The 23131-nt window shown below is 44.1% G+C and overlaps 1 protein-coding gene across 4 annotated transcripts in view; it reads left to right on the plus strand.

Moving 5' to 3' along the window:
• The first annotated feature begins 4707 nt into the window (after positions 1–4707).
• The window catches only part of GCNT1 (glucosaminyl (N-acetyl) transferase 1), a 36451-nt gene continuing 18027 nt past the window's right edge, over positions 4708–23131 (plus strand). Inside the window, exons 1-2 of one of the 4 annotated variants that reach the window (XM_080667841.1) lie at positions 4708–4824; positions 5854–5949. The gene's annotated coding sequence lies outside the window, so the exon portion shown is untranslated. The remainder of the gene's footprint in view (positions 4825–5853; positions 5950–23131) is intronic. The other 3 variants (XM_080667843.1, XM_080667842.1, XM_080667840.1) reach the window with 3 other exon arrangements.

Consider the following 23131-nt stretch of genomic DNA (forward strand, 5'->3'; position numbering starts at 1 on the left):
AGTTTCTATACCAGTCAGCGTCAAAAGCTCTGCCTCCTAGGCAGTCATTGGCTCCTCGCAATTCACCCAGATTTGGTTCTGATTGATTGGTTTCTATGCCAGTCAGCATCTCCGGGCCTATCTCCAGGCCTGATCATAGAGGTGGGGCTCATTAGCAGCTGCCCCAGGCTGCTGGGGAGCGGGCTGAACTGCTGACCTCTGGGAGAGAGAGAGAGGCTTGGCTGCTGCTGCTGCTGCTGATCCCTGCCTCTCTCTCTATTTCTGAGAGGTCAGCAGTTCAGCCCACTTGCCTGCTGTGCACGCAGCGTGGCATTCGGTTGAGCCTTTGGTCGTTTTGGATGTTACGACCCTGGCTCTTTATATAGATAGACTAGAGGCCTGATGCATGAAATTTGTGCAAGAGCCTTGGCCCTGGGCCCTGCCTGCTGCGGTTGCGGCCAGGGGCCTCTGCCACCTCTGCCTTGGCCCCCGCCTGCTGCAGCTTTGTCCAGAAGGAAGGACATCTGGAAGGATGTCTGGTCTAATTAGCATATTACACTTTCATTATTATAGATTCTTGAATTAGGCAGCATCCCACCCAGCAACTAGGAGGGAACTCCATGAGTTGTACAAAATGGAAGGTTTTCATAGGCAGAAAAAAGCTGAAAGAGTGGATTATTTCAGGCCGGGCCACCTTCCCTTTAGGAAGGTAGGGGTCTTATCAGGCAGTTTACTTCACTATTTCATCAGAAAAAAATTCCAGAGTGATTGGTACAAAATTCTACTGAGGCTGAAACTGCAATTAGATTAGTTATTAAGCTTTGGTTTGGAGACATAGCTTAGCAAAGTGACTGCATTTTTGCCTGTGTTTCTTTTTTGTTTTTAATCTGTTTTTATTGACTTTTAGAGAGAGAAAAGAAAGGAGAGGGAAAGAGAGATAAAAACATCAATAAGAGAGAACCATTAACATTGATCAGCTGCCTCCTGTACCCACTGTGCTGGGGATGGAGCCCTCAACCTGGGCATGTGCCCTGACCGGGAACCGGTGACCTCCTGGTGCATAGATCAACAATCAATGACATAGGCACACCGGCTAGGCTTGTGTTTCTTTTCTTTCTTTTTTTTTTTTTTTTAACAAAAACGTATATTCTAAGTTTCTACTATTGTGCTAATAACAAGCTTTATTCATCTTCTTAGTTTTTTATTTTAAAATTTTTAATAATTTTATTATATCCAAAAATATTCCTGTTTGCACTGTAATCAACATTTAAAAATACATTTAAATTAGGTATTTAATAATTTTTATACTAAATCTTCAAAATATGTGTATTTTACACTTCTGACACATTTCAATGCAGTCCAGACACATTTCATGGGCTCAATAGCCACATGTGGCTAAGTGACTACCGCATTAGCCAATATAATTGTTGAGTATATGCCAAAGAGTAGAATTCTTGGATCATAGGATGTGCACATTTTCTTTTCTTTTCTGTTTTTCAGATACAAATGTTTAATGATATGAGTAGGTAACTCAAAAGGAAGCAAATTTGATTACCCCTTTAGAAATTAAAGAGTATTCTTGTAGGCATACTAAGTATTGATGATTAGAAACAAACTTAAAATATCCTTGCTGTAAGCCTAGTATGAAAAAACTAGTCAAGTGAGAGTAGGAGACATGGTTAGTCTAATGGAAAGAAGTGAGGTTTAGTTTCAAATTATCAATTAATAATAGTTATGAATTTAATTTCATAATACCCTGTGAAGGTTTTTATAATATACTAGAGGCCCAGTGCACGAAATTCGTGCACGGGGGTGTGTGTCCCTCAGCCCAGCCTGCACCCTCTCCAATCTGGGACCCCTTGAGGGATGTCCGACTGCCCATTTACGCCAGGATTGGGCCTAAATGGGCAGTCGGACATCCCTCTCACAATCCAGGACTGCTGGCTCCCAACTGCTCACCTGCCTGCCTTCCTGATTGCCCCTAACCGCTTCTGCCTGCCAGCTTGATCACCCCCTAACCACTCCCCTGCCAGCCTGATTGATGCCTAACTGCTCCCTGACAGCCTGTTTTCCCCTAACTGTCCTCCCCTGCAGGCCTGGTCCCCCCAACTGCCCTCCCCTGCAGGCTTGCTCACCCCTAACTGCCCTCCCCTGCAGGCCTGGGTCCCTCCCAACTGCCTTTCCCTGCAGGCCTGGTTGCCCCCAACTTCTCTCCTCTGCCGGCCAGGTCCCCCCTAACTGCCCTCCCCTGCAGGCTTGATTGCCCACAACTGCCCTCCCTTGCAGGCCTGGTCCCTCCCAACTGCCCTCCCTTGCTGGCCATCTTGTGGTGGCCATCTTGTGTCCACATGGGGGCAGGATCTTTGACCACATGGGGGCAGCCATCTTGTGTGTTGGAGTGATGGTCAATCTGCATATTACTCTTTCATTAGATAGGATAGAGGCCTGGTGCAGGGGTGGGGGCCAGCTGGTTTGCCCTGAAGGGTGTCCCAGATCAGGGTGGGGGTTCCCTTGGGGTGTGGGGTGGCCTGGGCGAGGGGCCTGTGGTGGTTTGCAGGCTGGCCACGCCCCCTGGTGACCCAAGCGGAGGCCCTGGTATCTGGGGTTTATTTATCTTCTACAATTGAAACTTTGTAGCCTGGAGCGGAGCCAAGCCTTCTGCTTGCTCTGTGGCGGCAGCCATTTCTGTTGGGATTTATGTATTTTCTATAATTGAAACTTTGTAGCCTTAAGCGGAGGCCTGGGCCGGCCAGGGTGTGCAGGAAGCTTGGCTTCCTCCATCGCCGGGGGCAACCCTAGCCTCCTGCTCTTTCCAGCTCTGTGGCTGCCACCATTTCTGTTTGGATTTATGTATCTTCTATCATTGAAACTTTGTAGCCTTGAGTGGAGGCCTAGGTGGGCAAGGGCAGGCAGAAAGCTTGGCTTCCTCCATTGCCGGGGAAACCCAAGCCTCCCTCCTGCTCTCTGTGGCCGTAGCCATCTTGGTTGGGTTTATTTGCATATCCACTCCTGATTGGCTGGTGGGCATGGCTTGTGGGTGTAGTGGAGTGATGTTAATTTGCATATTACTCTTTTATTAGATAGGATTTGCCTTCATAATGTCTTTACATAAAGAACTTAAAAATATCATTATGTACCTTAGTAAAAAAGGTCACCAGGGTTAGCAATAGATAGAGAAAATAAATTGCAATTATTTGTTTTTTTTAGTTTTGACCAAAATGCAAATTCTGTGTATATTTGCAGAAGGTTTTTGGATTCACACTTTTGTTTCCATGATAAAAAATATAAGCCACAGTTTAGCCTTAGCCAGTTTGCCTCAGTGGATAGAGAATTGGCCTGTGGACTGAAGGGTCCCCTGTTGATTCCAGTCAAGGGCACATACCTGGGTTTTGGGCTCGATCCCCAGGAGGAGGCATGCAGGAAGCAGCTGATCAATGATTCTCTCTCATCACTGATGTTTCTATCTCTCTCTCCTTCTCCCTTCCTCTCTGAACTCAATAAAAATATATTAAAATATAAATATATAAGCCACAGTTTAAAAGGAGCTCATGAGTTCTTAATGTATTATAAAAGGATTACTTTCCTAAATAAAATTAAAGCAAGATGCTCCAAGATTATCATTGGAGCAGGAATCTCCCTGGGAAGGAGGCAAGATTTACCTTCCCCCAGGAATATTTCATTAGCTCCACTTATTATTAGCTCCACTTAGGGGGCACTGTCAACCTCTGCTCTGTGTGGACCTGTGCAAGAATGCCCCACCTCCCACTTAACCTCATTAGGTAGAAAGCCCACAAGGGTGAGTTCAGAAACTCAGTGGTGCCCTCTAGGCCAGCCCAGCCCTGCCTTCTGCATTTCATGTGTCTCCCTAGACTAGCAATGACCTTCTTTTGTTAGAATGATTGTCAGCAAGCAAGCTTTCAGTTACAGGGAAACCCACAGGGTCTCAGCTTTACCCTACAGATCCAGCAGAACGCGGTGGGCCTGACTGCGTATGTTCCTTCATTTACTAGTACTTCAATGCATGTAGCTGAATTAATAAATCACACCAATATTAAGAACAACGGAAGAAGACAAATGCACAACGTTCCTCTTGCTATAAAGGAGACTGTCAGCTTTTATAAATGACTACCAGGCCACACGTGCTGTCAGGACGGGAGAGAGGTGTTTACTATTTTGCACGGCACTGTGATTTATTCCACACTTGATCTTAGTTTTTATGTGAAAATGCACATGAACATAAGCAGTTTTTAAATGCTAAATTTAGTAAGCAAGGCTCATTGGGAAAAAAATACATGATCATCTCTAAAGTTTGTATGATATCAAGAACCTTGGCATTACTTTTTTTCCTTTTTGTTACAAAACATTTTCCTTTTTTAAAAAATCAGAAAAGGCAGTGCTTCTTCCAGTTTTCTGCCTCTGAGGAAGGGGACATAAAATTCTGAAAAAGACCCCACTCACGCGCCCAGCCCTTGTCCCCCTCGGAGAACTAAAAACCAAGGCGAACCTGAGGAAGCAGAGAGATGAACTAGGTGGAGGCCTGCTTTCTTCTGGGAGCGCAGAAATGCCCAGAGGGCGCACGGACCAGGCTAGGAGTAGGGAGCCCCAAGCCCTGCACGCGGGGAGGCGGGCGAGGCGGCGAGAGGATGGGCGGGACCTGGGGGGGCGGTCCAAGGGGCGTGGCGCGGGCGGGGGCCCGGAGGCTTAGAGGTGCGGTTCCAGACCGCCGCTAGCTCAGCGCAGACCCGAGCCAGTGCGCTGCAGGTGAGGAACGGCTCCGCGTGGCTTCTCTGGGGCGCCACGCGGTACCGCACCCTCCTGCGCCTCCGGGCCAGACGCTCGCTGCAGGTAACCAACTCTCCACCGACTTCCCTGTTCCGCCGCCCGGCGGCGGGGGAGAGATGGGAAGGATGGGAGGAGGGAGCGGGCTCTTAGCCAGGGCCCCACTGCTCGGAGTGGGGTGGGCTCTGTCCGGGCGGAGGAAGCTGAACCCGGGCTGGAAATGAGGGCGCACGGTGGGAGCCCGCGGCGAGCGAGTGCGCCATGGGCCAGGGATGGCGCATAGCGCTCTCCCTCGACCCCACCCTTCTGTCTGATCAGTGGTGCCCGGGGCCAGAACTCTGGTACCCAGTGTCACCTGGAAGCCACTTTTTCTGGCCCTTTAATACCTGGTCCGCAAAGAGAGTCTAAGCTTAGAAATCGGGAGAGTTGGCTGCAGGCATGGACAGGCTAGAAGCGAACAGTTAGTTACTCACTGCCATTCTCTGGGTGCCAGGGACTTTAACCCTAACCATAGCCCTGCAGAGAGAAATTACCTCTAGTTTACTGATAAAGAACGCCAGATAACAAATGACTCAACCCGGGCGACTGGAACCACTGGAAAAGAGGCGCTAGTCTTGGGGCTTCCCCAGTCTTCCTGCTCCCTCGCTGTCCTTCATGTGCAGGGCTGGGAAACTCGTGCTGCTGGGTCCATTATGAAAACAGGTGATTCTTAACACAGTTTAATCCCTACCTAGGATTCTTTTTAAAATTTTTGTTAGCGTCCAGTTTCTGATTCCAATTCTTCCAGTTTTTGGTCATTAGCCTTTGACGTGTTAGCTCTTTTTTTAAAAATATTTTATTATTTTTTTACAGAGAGGAAGAGAGAGGGATAGAGAGTCAGAAACATCGATGAGAGAGAAACACCGATCAGCTGCCTCCTGCACACTCCCTACTGGGTATGTGCCCACAACCAAGGCACATGCCCTTGACCGGAATCGAACCTGGGACCTTTCAGTCGGGACCTTTCAGTCCGCAGGCCGACGCTCCATCCACTGAGCCAAACCAGTTAGGGCTTGACGGGTTAGCTCTTGCTCACAACCCTTTCCCCACTTGCAGCACTTTCTCTCAGATACAGAGCAAAACAGAGGCACCCTTGCCTGCGGACGGGGTCGCCTGCAGATCCAGGCTGGACCTATGGGCTGCCCAGTGGAGGTAAGTTTTGTAGTTACCTGGCATCCTGCGTATTCTTTGCTTTGCTATTTCTTCGTAGAGGGAAGAGAGTCTTCGTTTTACAAATAGAACAAGAGGCGAATCGGGAGGGTATACAGTGTTTGGAGAAAGCCATAGTGTCTGGAGATGAGAACATGGCCACAGCTTTTGGTGGCCTGAATTCGGTGAGTGGTAGGTGAGGGACTCTCTCAGGACCTGTCCCCTCCTCTCGGCATTCCGCCCCCCTTTCAGAGCTGTTCTGAATGGCAGGCTTGTTTTATAGAGGGGAGCTGGAGGGGAGAATGGTTTTCAAAGATCAGTGTAAATTACCTGCTAGGAGCCCAGACAGTTCCAGACAAGCCAGAGGATTTGGTAACAGATTTCAGTTCTGGCAAGAAGGAAAAGCTCTGGATATCTGCTATTGCTTAATGATTTTTGTGCAGGTCTTAAGGATGGTAGCTTTGGGAAACATTGAGGTCTTAGAAATGGCTAACGCCTCTACTTTTTTTTTTTTAGGCTTTACCATTTATTTAATTTGTTTCCCTTTTTACTATATTTATTGAGGTGACACTGGTTAACAATATCATACAGATTTCAAGTGTGCAGTTCTTCAACACGTTGTCTGTGCACTGTATTGTGTGTTCATCACCCCAAGTCAAGTCTCCATCCATCAACATTTATCTCCCCTATACCCTCCTCTATTCCCACCTTCCCCAAAATCATCACATAAATCCTCTACTTTAAAAAACAATACCATAAATTTTCTTTTATAAAGTTTAACTGGCACATAAGGTAAGATTTTTTTTTTCTTCCTGTTTCATGTTGAGGGTTTGAAGGTTTACCTGTCAACTCCCTCCCTTCAGGCTGGCCCTGGCAAGGACCTCCTTAGCCTTGGCCTGGAATATGTACTGGATTCATCTTTCACTAATTATAGCTCATTATTGACTAGTTTTAGGACTATTTCTAGTCACAAGTTGCTTCTTTCCCATTTGTAATTTAGTTGCTGCACACTAAGAAAAATGTTTTCCCTGAGAACTATTAACTATCTACAAAATCAACTCTCTGCAGGGCCAGAGAGCTAAGTGGGACTTGGCTGGTCCCTGGTGACCTCCAGAGGTCTTGCTAAAATCTGGTTGGATATCAGCCATTTCCTCCACGAAACAATGCAGGAATTCTGGCCCAGTTTGGCCAGAGCTTTTTTTTCTCCCCACACCCTTACCCCAAAAATAGTAGAAATTTTTTATTAAAAAAATGTGAAATCAGATTTAATATAAGTATAGGCTAATTTTTCTTTTTTAAAAACACAAATCAAATTTGGTTCATGCATCTGTCTTAGAAACTGCTATACCTGCTAATTACATTTTCAGGCGAATGAAAAATTCTGATCTATGATGTAGGTAATATACATTTTTCATTACATGATTTATGACATGCACATTATTTCCGCTGCATTGAGTCCTTTATGGGGCATCCAAGGAATTGTGTCACTGTTTTTGATATTAAGTCTAGTGAAAAATGTATTCATGGTTCTGGCTCAGGATGTCAAATGCCTAACTCCCTGCCTCAAAAAGGAAGTTCCCAAATGGCTGTTCATATAAACATATACATCAGTTCCCAAATGGCTGTTCATATAAATCAGGTGTGTTTCCTCCTGGGGACTGAATTCTTAACCACATTGCCTTTGACAGAGGAGGGATGGCTACGGTTGTCAAATTGTAGCGAATGCCATGTATGGTAGACCAGAGTTTCTCAACTTTGGCACTTTTGACACTTTGGCCAGATAACCTCAGGGATTGTCCTGTGCATTGTAAGTTGTGTAGCAGCTTCATCAGCCTCTACCCTCTAGATGCCAACAGTCCCCTCCCTCCAGTTATAACAACCAAAAATGTCTCCAGACATTGCCATACATCCCTTGGGAGACGGTCACCCACTTGAGAAAACAAACAAACAAACAACCCAGCCAATATTTAAAATGCTCTAGACATTTATGAACTAAACATCAATGAAAACAATTAACTTTAAACTTCTAATGACTTGAGAAGCTATTTGTAAAGTTTAACCAAATATCTGACTTTTAAAATATTTTTAGAATAAAGATGACTAAACCAGTGTTCTTCCTCATGAATGGCTACATGTGTCTGGCCAGGTTTTATCCAAAAAAATTCCGATATAGTTACTAAATTTTTAAAATTGAAAATGTTGGAAACTAAAAACAAATTCTATGGTAGTTTTCAGTTTTCTCCTTTTAGTAGACTCTCCTTTTGAAGGTGATACAGTATCAGTGGACCATGCTTGTTAATTTGGGAAAATTGACACAATCTCTCATATTAGAATCCCAAACAAAAAATTCTAAGCAAAAATTTGAATAATGAGACTCAGTGTAGACTATGTTCAGACTAGAATTTAGTTCTAGGAAAAATTACAAAGCTTTTTACCTAATAACAAGAACTAAGAAAAACATGTATTTTTTCTTTTTTTTTTTTTAAATAAGCTTTTTATTTTAAAAAAGTTCTAAACTTTCAAAAAATTGTGAAGATAATACAGAGTTCCTATATACTGTTTCCCTGTTGCTAATGTAATCATATTTCTTTTTTTTTTTTTTTTTTTTTTTTTTTTTTTTTTTAAATATATTTTATTGATTTTTTACAGAGAGGAAGGAAGAGGGATAGAGAGTTAGAAACATCGATGAGAGAGAAACATCGATCAGCTGCCTCCTGCACACCTCCTACTAGGGATGTGCCCGCAACCAAGTTACGTGCCCTTGACCGGAATCGAACCTGGGACCTTTCAGTCCGCAGGCCGACGCTCTATCCACTGAGCCAAACCGGCTTTGGCAATGTAATCATATTTCTGTGGTCTGAAAAATCCTAACTTTAGGAAAAAGACCCCATCCCCTACATTATACATGATAACCTATCAGATGAAAAAAAATGTCCTGAAACTATAACCCTCTCTTTTTTTTTTTTTTTAACCCTAAACTTGGGGAGGCTGAAAACATAGCTCTGGTTGTAAAAAATGCATCCTTAGCTAGAGATGGGCTATCCATTGGGTCCCTTCCAGAAATCAAACTAATTTGTAAGACTCAGGACAGGTTACATAATTTGTGGGGCCCCTTGTTTTCTAAGACCCCAAAGTTTCTTATTGAGAATTTCAAGATGGCGACAGTCAGATGGGCATTAAGCCAAGTGCAGGGTCCCGAGTGACTGCACCAGTTGCACACCCATGAAGCTGGCCTTGGTAAAACTGTCCACAGCTCAAATGAAGATAGCGATCACAGATGCAAATCCAGAGAAGGAAATGTTACTGCTGCCACAAAACACGCAGAGTTTCTGATTCATTGATTCATTCCCAATCAGGAGTCCTACATGTATTTGGTAATCAATGCATTAAAAATACTAAGAAATTTCTCCAATTACTAACTTTCCTTCTTTTGTTAAAGAGATAGCCAAAATGTGGCTGAGTGACCTATTTATGCATTCACTGAACAGCTATTTACCGTGCACCTGTTAGATGCCACACATTGTCAGCTCTGGGGCTACAGCTGGCAACAGGATGGAAGGTCCCTGCCTTTATGAGCAAACAAGTCTAGTTGCTGGGAGGAGGCATGGGTGTGTGTGTGCGCGCGCACACAGATCAGTGCACAGTCACACAGGCCATCACATTACAAGTGGTAATTCCGGAAAGCACAAGATATCCAGAGAACATTTAACCTGAGGTCCTCACCTAGTTTAGAGGTAAGGGTTACTCAGGGTAGATCTCCCTAAAAATAGATATTTAAAATGAGTAGAAAACAGGTGAATTAGGGGTTGAAGTTCCAGGCAGTAAGGGTTGAGACCTAGTTAGGAATGTGGCATGGGATGAGGCCTCTTGGGTCATTTTCAGCATTTTGGACTTTAACAAAAAGTTAGCGGGAACCCAATTGAAGGATTTTACATGGGAGATGAGATGATTAGGTTTGGATTTTGTAAATGATCATTGTTGCTGTGTGGAGAAGGGTTTGGTAGGGGAAGGCCTGTTGGCATACATGGTGCCTTTGTGCAAAGGAAAAGTCTCCCCTTCCCGATGGACCAGTTAGAAAAGATGTCCTGCTTGGTCCTGGCTAGGCCAGGCCAAAGGCTTTAGCCCCCTGAGCCAGTCACCTGCACAGGCATAGCCTATGAAATCACACAGAACCACGGTGGGGATGGGGTTGGGGCAAACAGTGCAAGGTTTTGCTGTCACCCAGGGATGGTGCAGTGATGCTGAACCTGTCAAGGGCAGAGAGAGACTGAGTTTGTAGTTAAACTCAGTGAGAAGGTAGTGGTTATTTGGCTATAGTTGATGGAAGGAGGAACAAGGATGATTCAAAAGTTTCTGGCATTAAGAACTGAGTGGGACAGAATGGTGAAACCATTTACAGTGTTAGAGAACACTGGAGGAGGAGCAGGTTGGCAAGAGGTGGGGGAGGGAGATAATTCCATTTGGACATGTTTGCTTCTGAGACACCCAAGTGGAATAAAGGAGAAGGCAAGTGGTGGAAATACATGTTTGAGAGCTGTTGCACAAAAATAATCATGCCTATACAAAGAGATGATCCAAATTGGGGTGTCAGATGAGAAGAGAAAAAGGCTGGCCCCAGAGAGTAAGCGTGTTGTGTTTCGAGGAGAAGCTGGTTAAGGCTACTTGGAAGGCAAATATGCATGCAGGATAGGGAGGACATTTTTTACCTGACTTGAGATTGGACAGAGTTGAACATATCCTAATGCTCCTGGGAAGTTTCTGATAGAGAGGGTAAGGCTCAAGATTTGGAGTTGAGAAATAAACAATAGGTCCAGGTTTCAGAGAAGGTGAAAGTGGATGGATTCCAGAATTCAGGTGGGGGCATGGGTCTTCCGTAGAAAGAGGGAGAGAAAGGATGAGTAAAAAGGTCTTATATTTGGGGACCAGAATTTCAAGGACTTCTCTTTTCTCTGAAGGAGCAGACAAAAAGCATCTGCTGAGTTTGGTGTGTTTGTGTATCAACTCAAATGTTTCATCAGCCAATATTTATGAAACATTTTCTAATGCCAAATATTGTGGTAGGCACCTTGGAAAGTATTACGAATAATGTCGATTGCTACTAGGCTTGGCCCTTGTGATATATTTGGTCTTTGTCCCTGGTTCCTGACACAGAGCTGCTAAAAGCCTTGGAATTTCCTGAGTGATAGGAGCTCCTTTCTACACCTGAGTTTATGCTAATGAGGTGACTTAGGTGAGGGGGCCCCTAGGTAACCTCAGGATGGCGTTGGTCACCAGACCTAGATGCTTGGAACTTTCAGCCCTACCCACCGACCTGCACACGGACCTCTGGAAAGGGAAGTAGGTGCCTAGAAATTGGGTTATAAAAACTCTTGAACAGTCATACTTGGAGAGCTTCTGGGTTGATGAACACCTCAAGGCATGATGTGCCATGAGAGGGCATGGAAGCCTGTGCTTCTTCCCCAGTACCTTGCCCTTTGTAGCTCTTCCACTGGCTGTTCCTCAATAAAATCCTTTCTAATAAACTGGCATTAGTACGTGAAGTGTTTTCAGGAGTCCTAGGTGTGCTAGCAAATAGTTTTCTAACCTGAAGGGGGATAATGGGCACTCATTTGCAGTTGACATCTGAAGGGAACAACCTTATGTGACTGTGCTAACTCTGGGTAGTTAGTGACAGGATTGAATTAGATGATTGGTGTCAGAAGGGTTGTAAAAACAGCTCAGCTCTATACACCTGAAGTAGCCTCTCACCATCTTTTCTACAATTATTTCCCATTTTTGACCTTGCACTTGAAGACTAATGGCAGTAATGGTCAACAGAGAGCTTACCCCTCTGATGTACATCAAAGCCCCTAGGGGTGAGACTCCTGGAAGGGAAGGGCATTTCCAAACCCTCTCCTCACCACATAAGTGCAATTCCAGGGTCTCTATGTTGGCTATGCGTGAGGAGTTTTTAAAATTCCTGCCATTCAGGCCAAGTTCCAGACCAATTCTGTGTTTCTGGTGGGGGCACTCAGGTATTGGTATTTTTTGAAAGCTCTTTGATAGTTTCAATGTGCAGCCAAGATTAAGAACCATTCGTCTGGGGGCGAGGGGGCGGGGTGGGGTGGCCATGAGACAGGTTAAAGCCACTCTGCCCTATCGAGCCCTAGCCCAGTGGTAGGCAAACTGCGGCTCGTGAGCCACATGCGGCTCTTTGGCCCCTTGAGTGTGGCTCTTCCACAAAATACCACGGCCTGGGCGAGTCTATTTTGAAGAAGTGGCGTTAGAAGAAGTTTAAGTTTAAAAAATTGGGCTCAAAAGAAATTTCAATCATTGTACTGTTGATATTTGGCTGTTTGTTGACTAATGAGTTTGCCGACCACTGCCCTGCCTGTTAGGTGGAATTTACTGTATTTGCCAATTGTGTATGAAAATGAGATTGAGATCATTGTGAATCAAATATATTGGCATCCAAAGCAGGATGTGAATATTGAGAGAAAGTATAAGACCTTGTATTTTTAATTGTATAAACATTTAAGAAAGAAATCAATAAAGGCAATTGCCAGGGGTGCCTCCTCAGTCCTGTGTCCTGCAGTGTGTGTGATTTCCTGAGGTGGAGGAGGAGGTGGGAATTCCTGGCCCAGGCGGGGTTCTGCTCACCTGGCTGTTAAGCATATTGTGAAGTATTACAATTTAAGAGGTACAGGGTTATCATTGACTTATTTTAGTTTTATAAATAGAAAGGCTTTCAATCAGAGCATCTCTCACCTGGCATTGGATGTTCCTGCATTATCCTTTCTAATAAACTGGGATTAGTAAGTAAGAGACTAATTCCTGAGTGGGCTAGGGCTGTACTGAGGGGTTTTTTTGTTTGTTTGTTTGTTTGTTTTAAAATAAATCTTTATTCAGATTATTACAATTGTTTCTCCTTTATCCCCCCATAGCTCCCCTCCACCCGGTTCCCACCCCACCTTCTGCCCTTACCTCCCCACCACTGTCCTCATCCATAGGTGTATGATTTTTGTCCAGTCTCTTCCTGAACCCCCCATACCCCTTTCCCCCTGAGAATTATCAGTCCACTCCCCTTCTATGCCCCTGATTTTATTATATTCACCAGATTATTCTGTTCCTCAGGTTTTTAATTCACTTGATTTTTAGCTTCACTTGTTGATAGATATGTATTTGTTGTTCATAATTTTTATCTTTACTTTTTTCTTCTTCCTCTTCTTTAAGAATACCTTTCAGCATTTCATATAATTCTGGTTTGGTGGTGATGAACTCCTTTAGCTTTTTCTTATCTGTGAAGCTTTTATCTGCCCTTCAATTCTGAATGATAGCTTTGCTGGGGAGAGTAATCTTGGTTGTAGGTTCTTGCTATTCATCACTTTGAAAATTTCTTGCCACTCCCGTCTGGCCTGCATAGTTTCTGTTGAGAAATCAGCTGACAATCGTATAGGTGCTCCCTTGTATGTAATTAACTGTTTTTCTCTTGCTGCTTTTAAGATTCTCTCTTTGTCTTTTGCTCTTGACATTTTAATTATGATGTGTCTTGGTGTGGTCCTCTTTGGATTCCTTTTGTTTGGGGTTCTCTGCGCTTCCTGGACTTGTAAGTCTATTTCTTATACCAGGTGTGGGAAGTTTTCAGTCATTATTTCTTCAAATAGGTTTTCAGTATCTTGCTCTCTCTCTTCTTCTGGCACCCCCATAATTCTGATGTTGGTATGCTTGAAGTTGTCCCAGAGGCTTCTTACACTATCTTCAACTTTTTGGATTTATTTTTCTTTTTGCTTTTTTGGTTGAGTGTTTTTTGCTTCTTTGTATTTCAATTCATTGACGTGATTCTTGTGTTCCTCTAGTCTGTTGTTGGGTCTCTGTATAATATTTTTTATTTCAGTCAGTGTATGTTTAATTTCTAGTTGGTCCTTTTTCATATCTTCGAGGGTCTCGTTATATTTATCGGCCTTTTCTAGGATATTCTTGAAAAGCCTTATAACTGTGGTTTTGAATTCTATATCCAGTCGTTTTATTTTCTCCATTTCTTTCGTTTGTGATCTGTTTCTTTGACGCCGCATTTTCACTGCTTCCCTGAGTTGGTAGGGTAGATTTGTGGGCTAGGTTTCCTATATAGCCCAGTGAGTCGGCCTCCCCAGTTAACCTGAGGTGGATATTCTTGGTGCACCCCTTTGTGAACTGTGTGTACAGCCTTGTTGTAGTTAAGTCTTGATTGTTGTTGGTATCACTGGGAGGAATTGACCTGCAGGCCAGTTGGCTGTGAGGATCAGCTGTGTCTACGCTGGGAGAAATTCGGTGCTGGAGACAGCCTTATAGGATTAGACTTGCCAAATTGCAATAGCCTCTGTGCTCAGCTTGGATGGGGTGGAGTCTCAGGGCGGAGCAGACAGTCTTGGCTTCCAGTCAGCCTTGCCCTTGCGCGCGCGCGCCTCCAGACCTCTGCCTTCCCCGGCTCCTGAGTCTCTGCCCGAGAGTCCAGATTCCCCCCACAAGAGCGTGGGTCCCCAGGGGCTCGCCTGGAATTGGGGTTCAGTGCAGTCAGAACTGGGGTTCAGTGCAGTCAGGAGCTTCCGACTCCCTTCTGCTAGGGAAAGCCTGTGGCAACCTCCGCAGCCTTTGTGCACACTGGCGCGCGCGCCTCCAGACCCCTGTCCGCCGGGGCTCCCCCGGGTCTCCCCCGGGTCTCCGAGTCTCCGGGTGCCTTTCTCTCTACCTGACAGTCCAGACTACCCCTGTATGAGCCTGGGTCCACGGGGTTTCACCCGGGACTGGGGTTCAGTGCAGTCAGAACTGGGGTTCAGTGCGGTCGAGGGCTTTCTTCCCCTTTCCGCCAGAGAAAGTCAGCCAGGCTCTCAGCCGCCCTTCCTCTCTGCATGCACAAAGACCCTTTGCCGTACCTCCAATTCTCTGTGAGCTTTTCTCTTTCCTTCTAGTTGTAGAATTTCCGCTCAGCCAGCTTTCCTGTGGTTCTGGATGGTGTCCGTTCTGTCTTTTAGTTGTAGTTTTGAAATTGTTGTGCGAGGCTGCAGTTTAGGTGCTTACCTATGCTGCCATCTTCGTTTCTCCTGTACTGAGGTTTTGATTCTTTCTCAGCCCTCTCCCTTCAGCCAGGCAAGCTGAAGTTCAGCCTTTTGGGATTTATGTCATGATATGAGAGTTGCTGCTCCAGGTGGTAGAAACTGTCCGGCCCTTTGAAATGCTCTGGGGAAGGAGCATGGCCATCTTTGGTGCCACCCAGAGCACCCCTGGTTCTTTTGTGGGCAGTGCCCAAGGGTAGCTGGGTTTATAGGTCAGCATATTTCTTTAATAAAAGAGAGCGTTTCCACATTTGCTGCCTGTTTCCAATGTTTGCTGTGTCTGTCAGTAGTCACAAATACTTTGGAGAGAAGGAACACTCCAAGATAAATGTGAAGGTCTCACAATGAGAGGGAGAGTCACTGCTTTTTAAAAGAAATTTATGCTACGGAAAGGCAGTTTGGAAATGTTTTCATGGTAATGTGAACATGTTGCAAAGAAATATAGTACAGTTGTGATTTACCAAAACTAAGTGAGGAGTATCAATGAGTTTTGAACCCGTTTGCAAGGACAGGTGATTGAAACCTACCATCTGAATTTTACCAAAAAACTTGGTGTAATTGGTAGATAGATTGAAAACTAAGTCTCAAGATTCAGATGGTAGAAGGAAGAGGTCTCCGGTGTATCCCTGTCACCCAGCCAGCCATTGAAACAAAATGCTAGACACAGTGAGCTTGGAACGGGCCTTCAAAGTGCAGTAGCTCCAAGTAACTACTAAGAGTTTTCAAAATAATGAAGAATACTTAATATACTTTTATTACAAACAGTAACAGTTTGTAGTGAGTAAGAAGTTTTGTACCATAAGTGATTAAGCTAATTAAGGGTATTTCCTCTTCCCCTCCTCTTTTTGTTTTGTAATGCACATCTACCTAATAAAAGAGTAACATGCTAATTGACTGTATCTTCACAACGCCCACCAGCCAATCAGGAGTGAGTATGCAAATTAATCCAACAAAGATGGAGGGTTAATTTGCATATACAGGCACCCAGCCGCCGGGGGTGGGGCGGTACACAGGCGTTCCGCACCACCCCAGCCGCTCTGGGCCTCTGGGCAGCATGGGAAGGCGTGAAGGCAGCTCCAGGCCGGAGCAGAAAGGCGCTTCCGGCCAGAGCGAAGGCGGTGCTGGCAGCCAAGGGAAGGAAGGCCCATTCTTGCACAAATCTTCGTGCATCAGGCCTCTAGTATTTAATATAGTTGTACAAATGTTCATTAGTACATATAATATTTAAAGAAATACACATGTATGGCGGGTACTTTCTTAAAGCTTTAACTCTTAAGAGTTTGCACTAAAATTTTTGCAAGCTTATCATTAAAAACTTTGAGCCAAAGTACCTTCAATAGATACATTATAGATGTGAAAATTTGAGAACTTGGTTTCCTCATAAACTTTACTCTAAAATTGAATCTTGTCTATGATATACTCATGTACTTCATTTAGTGGAAAATAAAGTTGCTACTAGAGTAAAAGTAAGTGCTCAAGCCTGGCTGGTGTGGCTCAGTGATTGAGCGTTGACCTACAAACCAGGAGGTCAAGGTTTGATTCCCAGTCAGGGCACATGCCTGGGTTGCGGGCTCGATCCCCAGTAGGGGCATGCAGGAAGCAGTTGATCATGATTCTCTCTCATCATAGATGTTTCTATCTCTCCCTCTTTCTTCCTGTCTGAAATAAATAAAAATGTGTTAAAAAATAAGTGCTCAAACTCTGAAAAGCAATGAATACTCTCTCTGTGTGTGTATTTGGTTTCTTTTGAAATGTGTATGTTAAAGTTCCTTTTAAAAAGCCACTTTAAACATGGAAGATCCAGAAATCATGTGGTCAGTCCTTTGTTCCGGGACAGGTAAATAAATGCTTTAAGTCTAAGTCACGTAAACTAGATCATGTGGTTTCTCAGTCTTTTATCCACTAGCCACCTCGGTGCTGCTGTCCATGAACCAGCCCAAGGCACTCTGGGCCTTTTTGGTAAACAGGTTGGTCAGGGCTACAGTCCTCTGGGCAAGTAAGTCTCAGGTCAACTCTGCCTAGGAGCTCTGACTGCATCTTTTACAAAAGGCTCACTAGAGGCACATTTGTCATCATTCCAGTGACAAGAGTCAGCTGACCATTGGGCTGGAGACAAATAAACATGACATTTCTGGAATCAGCAGCTGGACTCCAGGCATGCACCTAGGACACCATTGCAAAGTCATCAAGCTCACCTAGGAAGATCCAGTTGTAACATTCCTGCTAATTAAACAAAACCTCTGGTTTGCAGAGAAAATGCCTGAGGCAAATGTACAGCAGATGCATCTGGAGTGTGGCTGTCCAAGGAATGCGATCCTGTTTGGGCTCTTAGCCTCCCCAGCCCCCAGGGCATATATGAAACCCTGCAAGTATCTTACTGGTTATGCTGAACTGTTTTACAAGTACATTATAGACAATCTAACAGTGTTGTTTTGATTGTCTTTTCTCAAAGAACCTTTGAATTCCCTGAAAGCAGGAGACATGGTTGTAAAAATACAGGATTTTAAAATATGAGTACAGGTCAAAGTGAGTGCCTTCAACGTAAACACCTTGCTTGGTATCCAAAGACATTTCTGACCATTTTGAGGATTGTCCTCTGTGCCAAATTGGATCCATGAGGAAGGGGACCAGCGTTTGATGGTGGGTGTGATTTGGGAACACAGAGAAAGTCCGCCTTACGAGGTAGATTGATCATGCTCAGTCATACCGTTTTTTGGAAGGGGTTAAAAATAAAGTGTAAATATATATATAGACTTCAAGATTTCACGTTTGACTCACAAATTTTTTTTTTTCCTTTGGTTACACTGACCACAAAGGAATGTAGGATTTCTTGTCTGGGGTTCTTTGGGTGGCCCACCCAACAAACCCCTCCCCACCCCACCCCCTTTTTCCAAAAGAAAGAATTTAGTTGAGGCAATGCAGTACGGTGTGAAGGGACACATTCTGACAGAGTGAAGTTCCAGAGTCTGGCTAGCTTCAGCCTTTCACTCATTGTTGACCCTTAGAAAAGTCATTTATACCCCTGGGCCCCAGCTTCCTCTTGAGTTAAAGAGGAGAGAGGAACTTGGGACTAGATGGAGTTTTCCCTTACGGTCTGGTAATATACTCCTCTCTAAAATATTTTCTCTGTCTTTATGACCACATTTCTGTTAATATTGGGTCAGAGTCCATCCCACCCCCACAACCTAGTAACAGCCCCAGAGCTGGTGTTTCTAGCAGGACTAGGTGCCCTCCAAAGGTCCTTTCTGATCTACAGTGGCTGCATTGTTCCATAAATAACTAACTATACTGACCAAGCCTCTAATTTTTCTCAGAAGGCTCAGCAAATACGCATTGTCTGAATTCCTTGGTATTGGGAGATGCGTTATTTATGACTGTTTTAACCCCAGAACCTAGGATTCTGTTTTGTATAATAGATGCTTGGTGTGGAATTAAATTGGGTATATACAGGTATTTGTTAGTAAACTTGAAATACAGTTTCTGATTGGGGGGGGGGGAGTCTGAAAAAGTTACATTTAGACATGAATTAAAGATTTGAACAAAGTCCAGACAAGAAAAAATATTAACAATAATGAATCAGTTGGTTAGAGCATTGTCCTGATATACCAAGGTTGTGGGTTCGATCCCTGGTCAGGGCACATACAAGAAGCAATCAATGAATGCATAACACATTTTTAAAAACATGTTTTTATTGATTTTTAGAGAGAGAGGAAGGGAGAGGGATAGAGAGAGAGAAACATCAATGAGAAACATTATCAATTGGCTGCCTCTTGCATGCCCCCTTCTGGGAGATCAAGCCCCCAACCTGGGCATGTGTCCTGACCAGGAATTGAAACACGATCTCTGGTTCAGCCACCGAGTCACACTGGCCAGGATCCATGTTTCTTTCTCCCTGTCTTTCCTCTCTTTCTCTGAAATCAATCAATAATAATAAGGAATAAATTGCTAATGTTCCTTTGGACTCCTTATGTGACAAATACAGTGTAACCACAGTACACATCGGCTCACTTATTTTTTATAAAAACAGCAGTATGTATTATCCCTGCCCCAATTACAACCCCTAAATTGATTAACTTTTTAACCAGTAAAGAAGCTGAAGCTTGGAGAGAGGTCTGAGTTTGTGGACGATGGTGCCAGATTTTGACCTGGGCAATCTGGCTCCAGAGCTGAAATCATTGCTACCAAACCCTCCTTCTTCTTACATGTAAGCATTCTCAAGAGAAAATATTGAGTCACTGGTAAAAACAAAACATGGAATGAAACATCAGTAATGTGCCATTTTACTGTTGGAATATTGATGAAAATAATTATACAGTATATGCATATGTAGTATGTAATTAAGGTAATTATACACTAAATGTAGAGGAAATGGTACTCAAACATTATTGGTGGCAGTATAAGAATAGTCCATTTGGAAGGCAATCAAGAGCCTAGAAATTTAGAGGTTTTGACCCAAGAATCCCTTTCCTGGGAATTCCAAGGAAATCCTTTAAAAAGACAAAAGAAAACAAAGCTAAAAGTGTTCATAGCTCACGTTTATAACAATATAATTTGGAAATACACTTTTTTTTTTTTGGTTTTTAAAAAAATCTTTATTGTTCAGATTATTACAGTTGTTCCTCTTTTTTCCCCCCATAGCTCCCCTCCACCTGGTTCCCACCCCATGCTCTTACCCCCCCACCACTGTCCTCATCCATAGGTGTATGATTTTTATCCAGTCTCTTCCTGCACCCCCCACACCCTTTTCCCCTCAAGGATTGTCAGTCAGTCCACTCCCTTTCTATACCCCTGATTCTATTATATTCACCAGATTATTCTGTTCATCAGATTTTTTATTCACTTGATTTTTAGATTCACTTGTTGATAGATATGTATTTGTTGTTCATAATTTTTATCTTTACCTTTTTCTTCTTCTTCCTCTTCTTAAAGAATACCCTTCAGCATTTCATATAATACTGGTTTGGTGGTGATGAACTCCTTTAGCTTTTGCTTATCTGTGAAGCTCTTTATCTGACCTTCAATTCTGAATGATAGCTTTGCTGGGGAGAGTAATCTTGGTTGTAGGTTCTTGTTATTCATCACTTTGAATATTTCTTGCCACTCCCATCTGGCCTGCATAGTTTCTGTTGAGAAATCAGCTGACAATCGTATGGGTGCTCCCTTGTAGGTAACTAACTGTTTTTTTCCTGCTGCTTTTAAGATTCTCTCTTTGTCTTTTGCTCTTGGCATTTTAATTATGATGTGTCTTGGTGTGGTCCTCTTTGGATTCCTTTTGTTTGGGGTTCTCTGCACTTCCTGGACTTGTAAGTCTATTTCTTATTCAAGGTGGGGGAAGTTTTCAGTCATTATTTCTTCAAATAGGTTTTCAGTATCTTGCTCTCTTTCTTCTTCTGGCACCCCCATAATTCGGATGTTGGTACGCTTGAGGTTGTCCCAGAGACTCCTTACACTATCTTCATATTTTTGGATTCTTTTTTCTTTTTGCTTTTCCGGTTGGGTGTTTTCTGTTTCTTTGTATTTCAAATCTTTGACTTGATTCTTGTGATCCTCTAGTCTGCTGTTGGATCTCTGTATATTATTTTTTATTTCATTCAGTGTATGCTTAATTTCTAGTTGGTCCTTTTTCATATCCTCGAGGGTTTCACTAAATTTATTGGCCTTTTCTAGAAAATTCTTGAAAAACCTTATAACCGTGGTTTTGAACTTCATGTCCAGTAGTTTGCTTTCCTCCATTTTTTTGGTTTGTGACCTGTTTCTTTGTCTCCGCATTTTGGCTGCTTCCGTCAGTTGATAGAGTGGCTTTGTGTGCTAGGTGTCCTATAGGGCCCAGTAGCTCAGCCTCCCCAGTTACCTGAGGTGGACACTCTTGATGCACCCCTTTGTGGGCTGTGTGCACAGTCTTGTTGTAGTAAAGCCTTGATTGTTGTTGGTATCACTGGGAGGAATTGACCTCCAGGCCAATTGGTTGTGAGGATCAGCTGTGTCTATGATGGGAGAACTGTGCTGGAGACCCCCTTATGCAGGCGTCCTCAAACTATGGCCCGCGGGCCACATGCGGCCCACCGAGGACATTTATCCGGCCCGCTGGGTGCCGCTGCCTGTCCTTCTTAGCAGCCGACTCGTCCCGGGCCTGCAGTGCACATAGGAATTTGTTCATAGTTTTTTTTTAAACTATAGTCCGGCCCTCCAACGCTCTGAGGGTCAGTGAACTGACCCCTGTTTAAAAAGTTTGAGGACCCCTGCCCTTATGAGACAAGACTTGCTTCAGTGGGGCTTTGGTGCTCAGAGTCTGCCCCCTGAGTGTGTCCCTCATGGATCTGAGGAGTTGTAATCTGGATGGTCCCACTCTGACCCCTGGGTACACTAGCTCTTGGATCTCCAAGGAGGTGCTAATTTAGCCTCTGCCTGGGTGCAGCAGGAGCTATGGAGAGATCTGCAGATTCCTCTTCTTTGTTTGGGTTTTGGAGGTGCCCAGATGAGGCCCAGCTGTGAAGCAATGCAAGCTGCTACAGGGCCTTGGGCCTTCTTTTGAATGTTCTGTGTCTCACTGACTCAGCTTCAGTTTGTTAGGTAAGTTTAGATTGCAAAGGACCAGGCCATTCATATACAAAAGCCTGTGTGCACAGGATGGATGGGTCGGAGTCTCAGGGTGGAGCAACAGCAATGGCTTCCTGTCAGCCCTGCCCTAAGAGGCCCCTGGGTCTCAGTGTCCTGCGGTAATCGCTGCAAGTACCTCTGAGAGAAAGCCGCCCTCAAGTTTTGCCCGCTGCCAGACAGTCCAGTTTCTCCCCGTATGAGTCTGGGTCCCCAGAGTCTTGCCCGGAACTGGAGTTCAGAGCAGTTGGGAGCTTGTGTCTCCCTGTGGATTGAAAAAGCCAGCCGTGTACTCCGTTGCCAGGCCTCTCCGTGCGCATGCCTCTGAACCTCTGGATTTTACTTCCGCATCTCCTCTGAGTCTCAGTGTGCTTTTCTCTTCCCTTCTGTTGTAGAATTTCCACTCAGCCAGCCTTCCTGTGGTTCTGGATGATGTCCATTTTGTCTTTTAGTTGTAGTTTTGAAGTGGTTGTGCGCGGCAGCAAGTTCAGGTGTTTACCTATGCCGCCATCTTGGTTTTCCAACTGGAAATACACTTAATATCCAACTATGAAGCACAAACTAATTGTGGGGGCAGCGGAGGGAAAGACATTTTGATATTGATTAAATGGAAAAGGGAAAATAGAAAACCGAATCCCTGCTGCTGTTATACCTGAGCACAAATGTAAGTCAGCAGTGTCCCTGGGTAGACATCAGCAGGGCACATGGAAATGATGTGGGGCTGTAAGTGGTTTTTCGTTTGTTTGGAAATAATCTTTAAGGCTTTGCAAACATATTTAACTGGAGCTTAAGTTGGAACATTGGGGCCATTTTATCTCAATTTGCAATTTAAAAGAATTCCTAAAGTGAAAATTAAAAATGCACACAGTACGGAAATTTTTGAATAAATACCTGCTCCCGCCTCCACCAAATAAAAAGGTCACTAGATAGTTTTGGGTGTGTGCTTCTCAGATTTTTCCAGTGCACATTTACAGTTGGCTTGGAGGCTTGTTTTGTTTTGTTCTGTACAGAATGAAATACCGCTCATCTCTGAATGCCGTTTCATCTCATGAACCTTTTCTCATGTCATGACATAGAGAATTCCTTCATTCTTGGCTTTGGCAATTATTTTAAATTCAGCAAGTATGCTTAAGTGTAATTTAGATAAGATGAAAATGATGAAGTTTGCCACTCAAGTGACGCTTCTTAAAGGTAACATTCAGAGCTCAGTTCACAAATGGTTCTCTTGAGAGTTGAAGTGGTTGCTGTGATGTATTTTAGGGCTGAAGCCTTCAGGAGAGTGTCATATTTATACCCTCAGGAAAATTTAGAAGGTGCTGAGGCTCCTTGAAAGGTTACGAGGTAGGGTGAGGTATAATTCAAAGGTGTTAATAACCGGATCCAGTGTTGTTCTTGGCCAGAAAGTGAGACTGCTCTGTTCCCTCTGTCCCCTGGAGAGTCAGCCCTGGGTTGAACTCCACCCTACTTCTTTCCTGCTGGTAAACTGGAGCAAATGACCATTTTCAAAGCAGCTAAAGCCTCAG

Source organism: Plecotus auritus (genome assembly GCF_963455305.1).
Source record: "Plecotus auritus genome assembly, chromosome: 5".
Taxonomy (NCBI): domain Eukaryota; kingdom Metazoa; phylum Chordata; class Mammalia; order Chiroptera; family Vespertilionidae; genus Plecotus; species Plecotus auritus.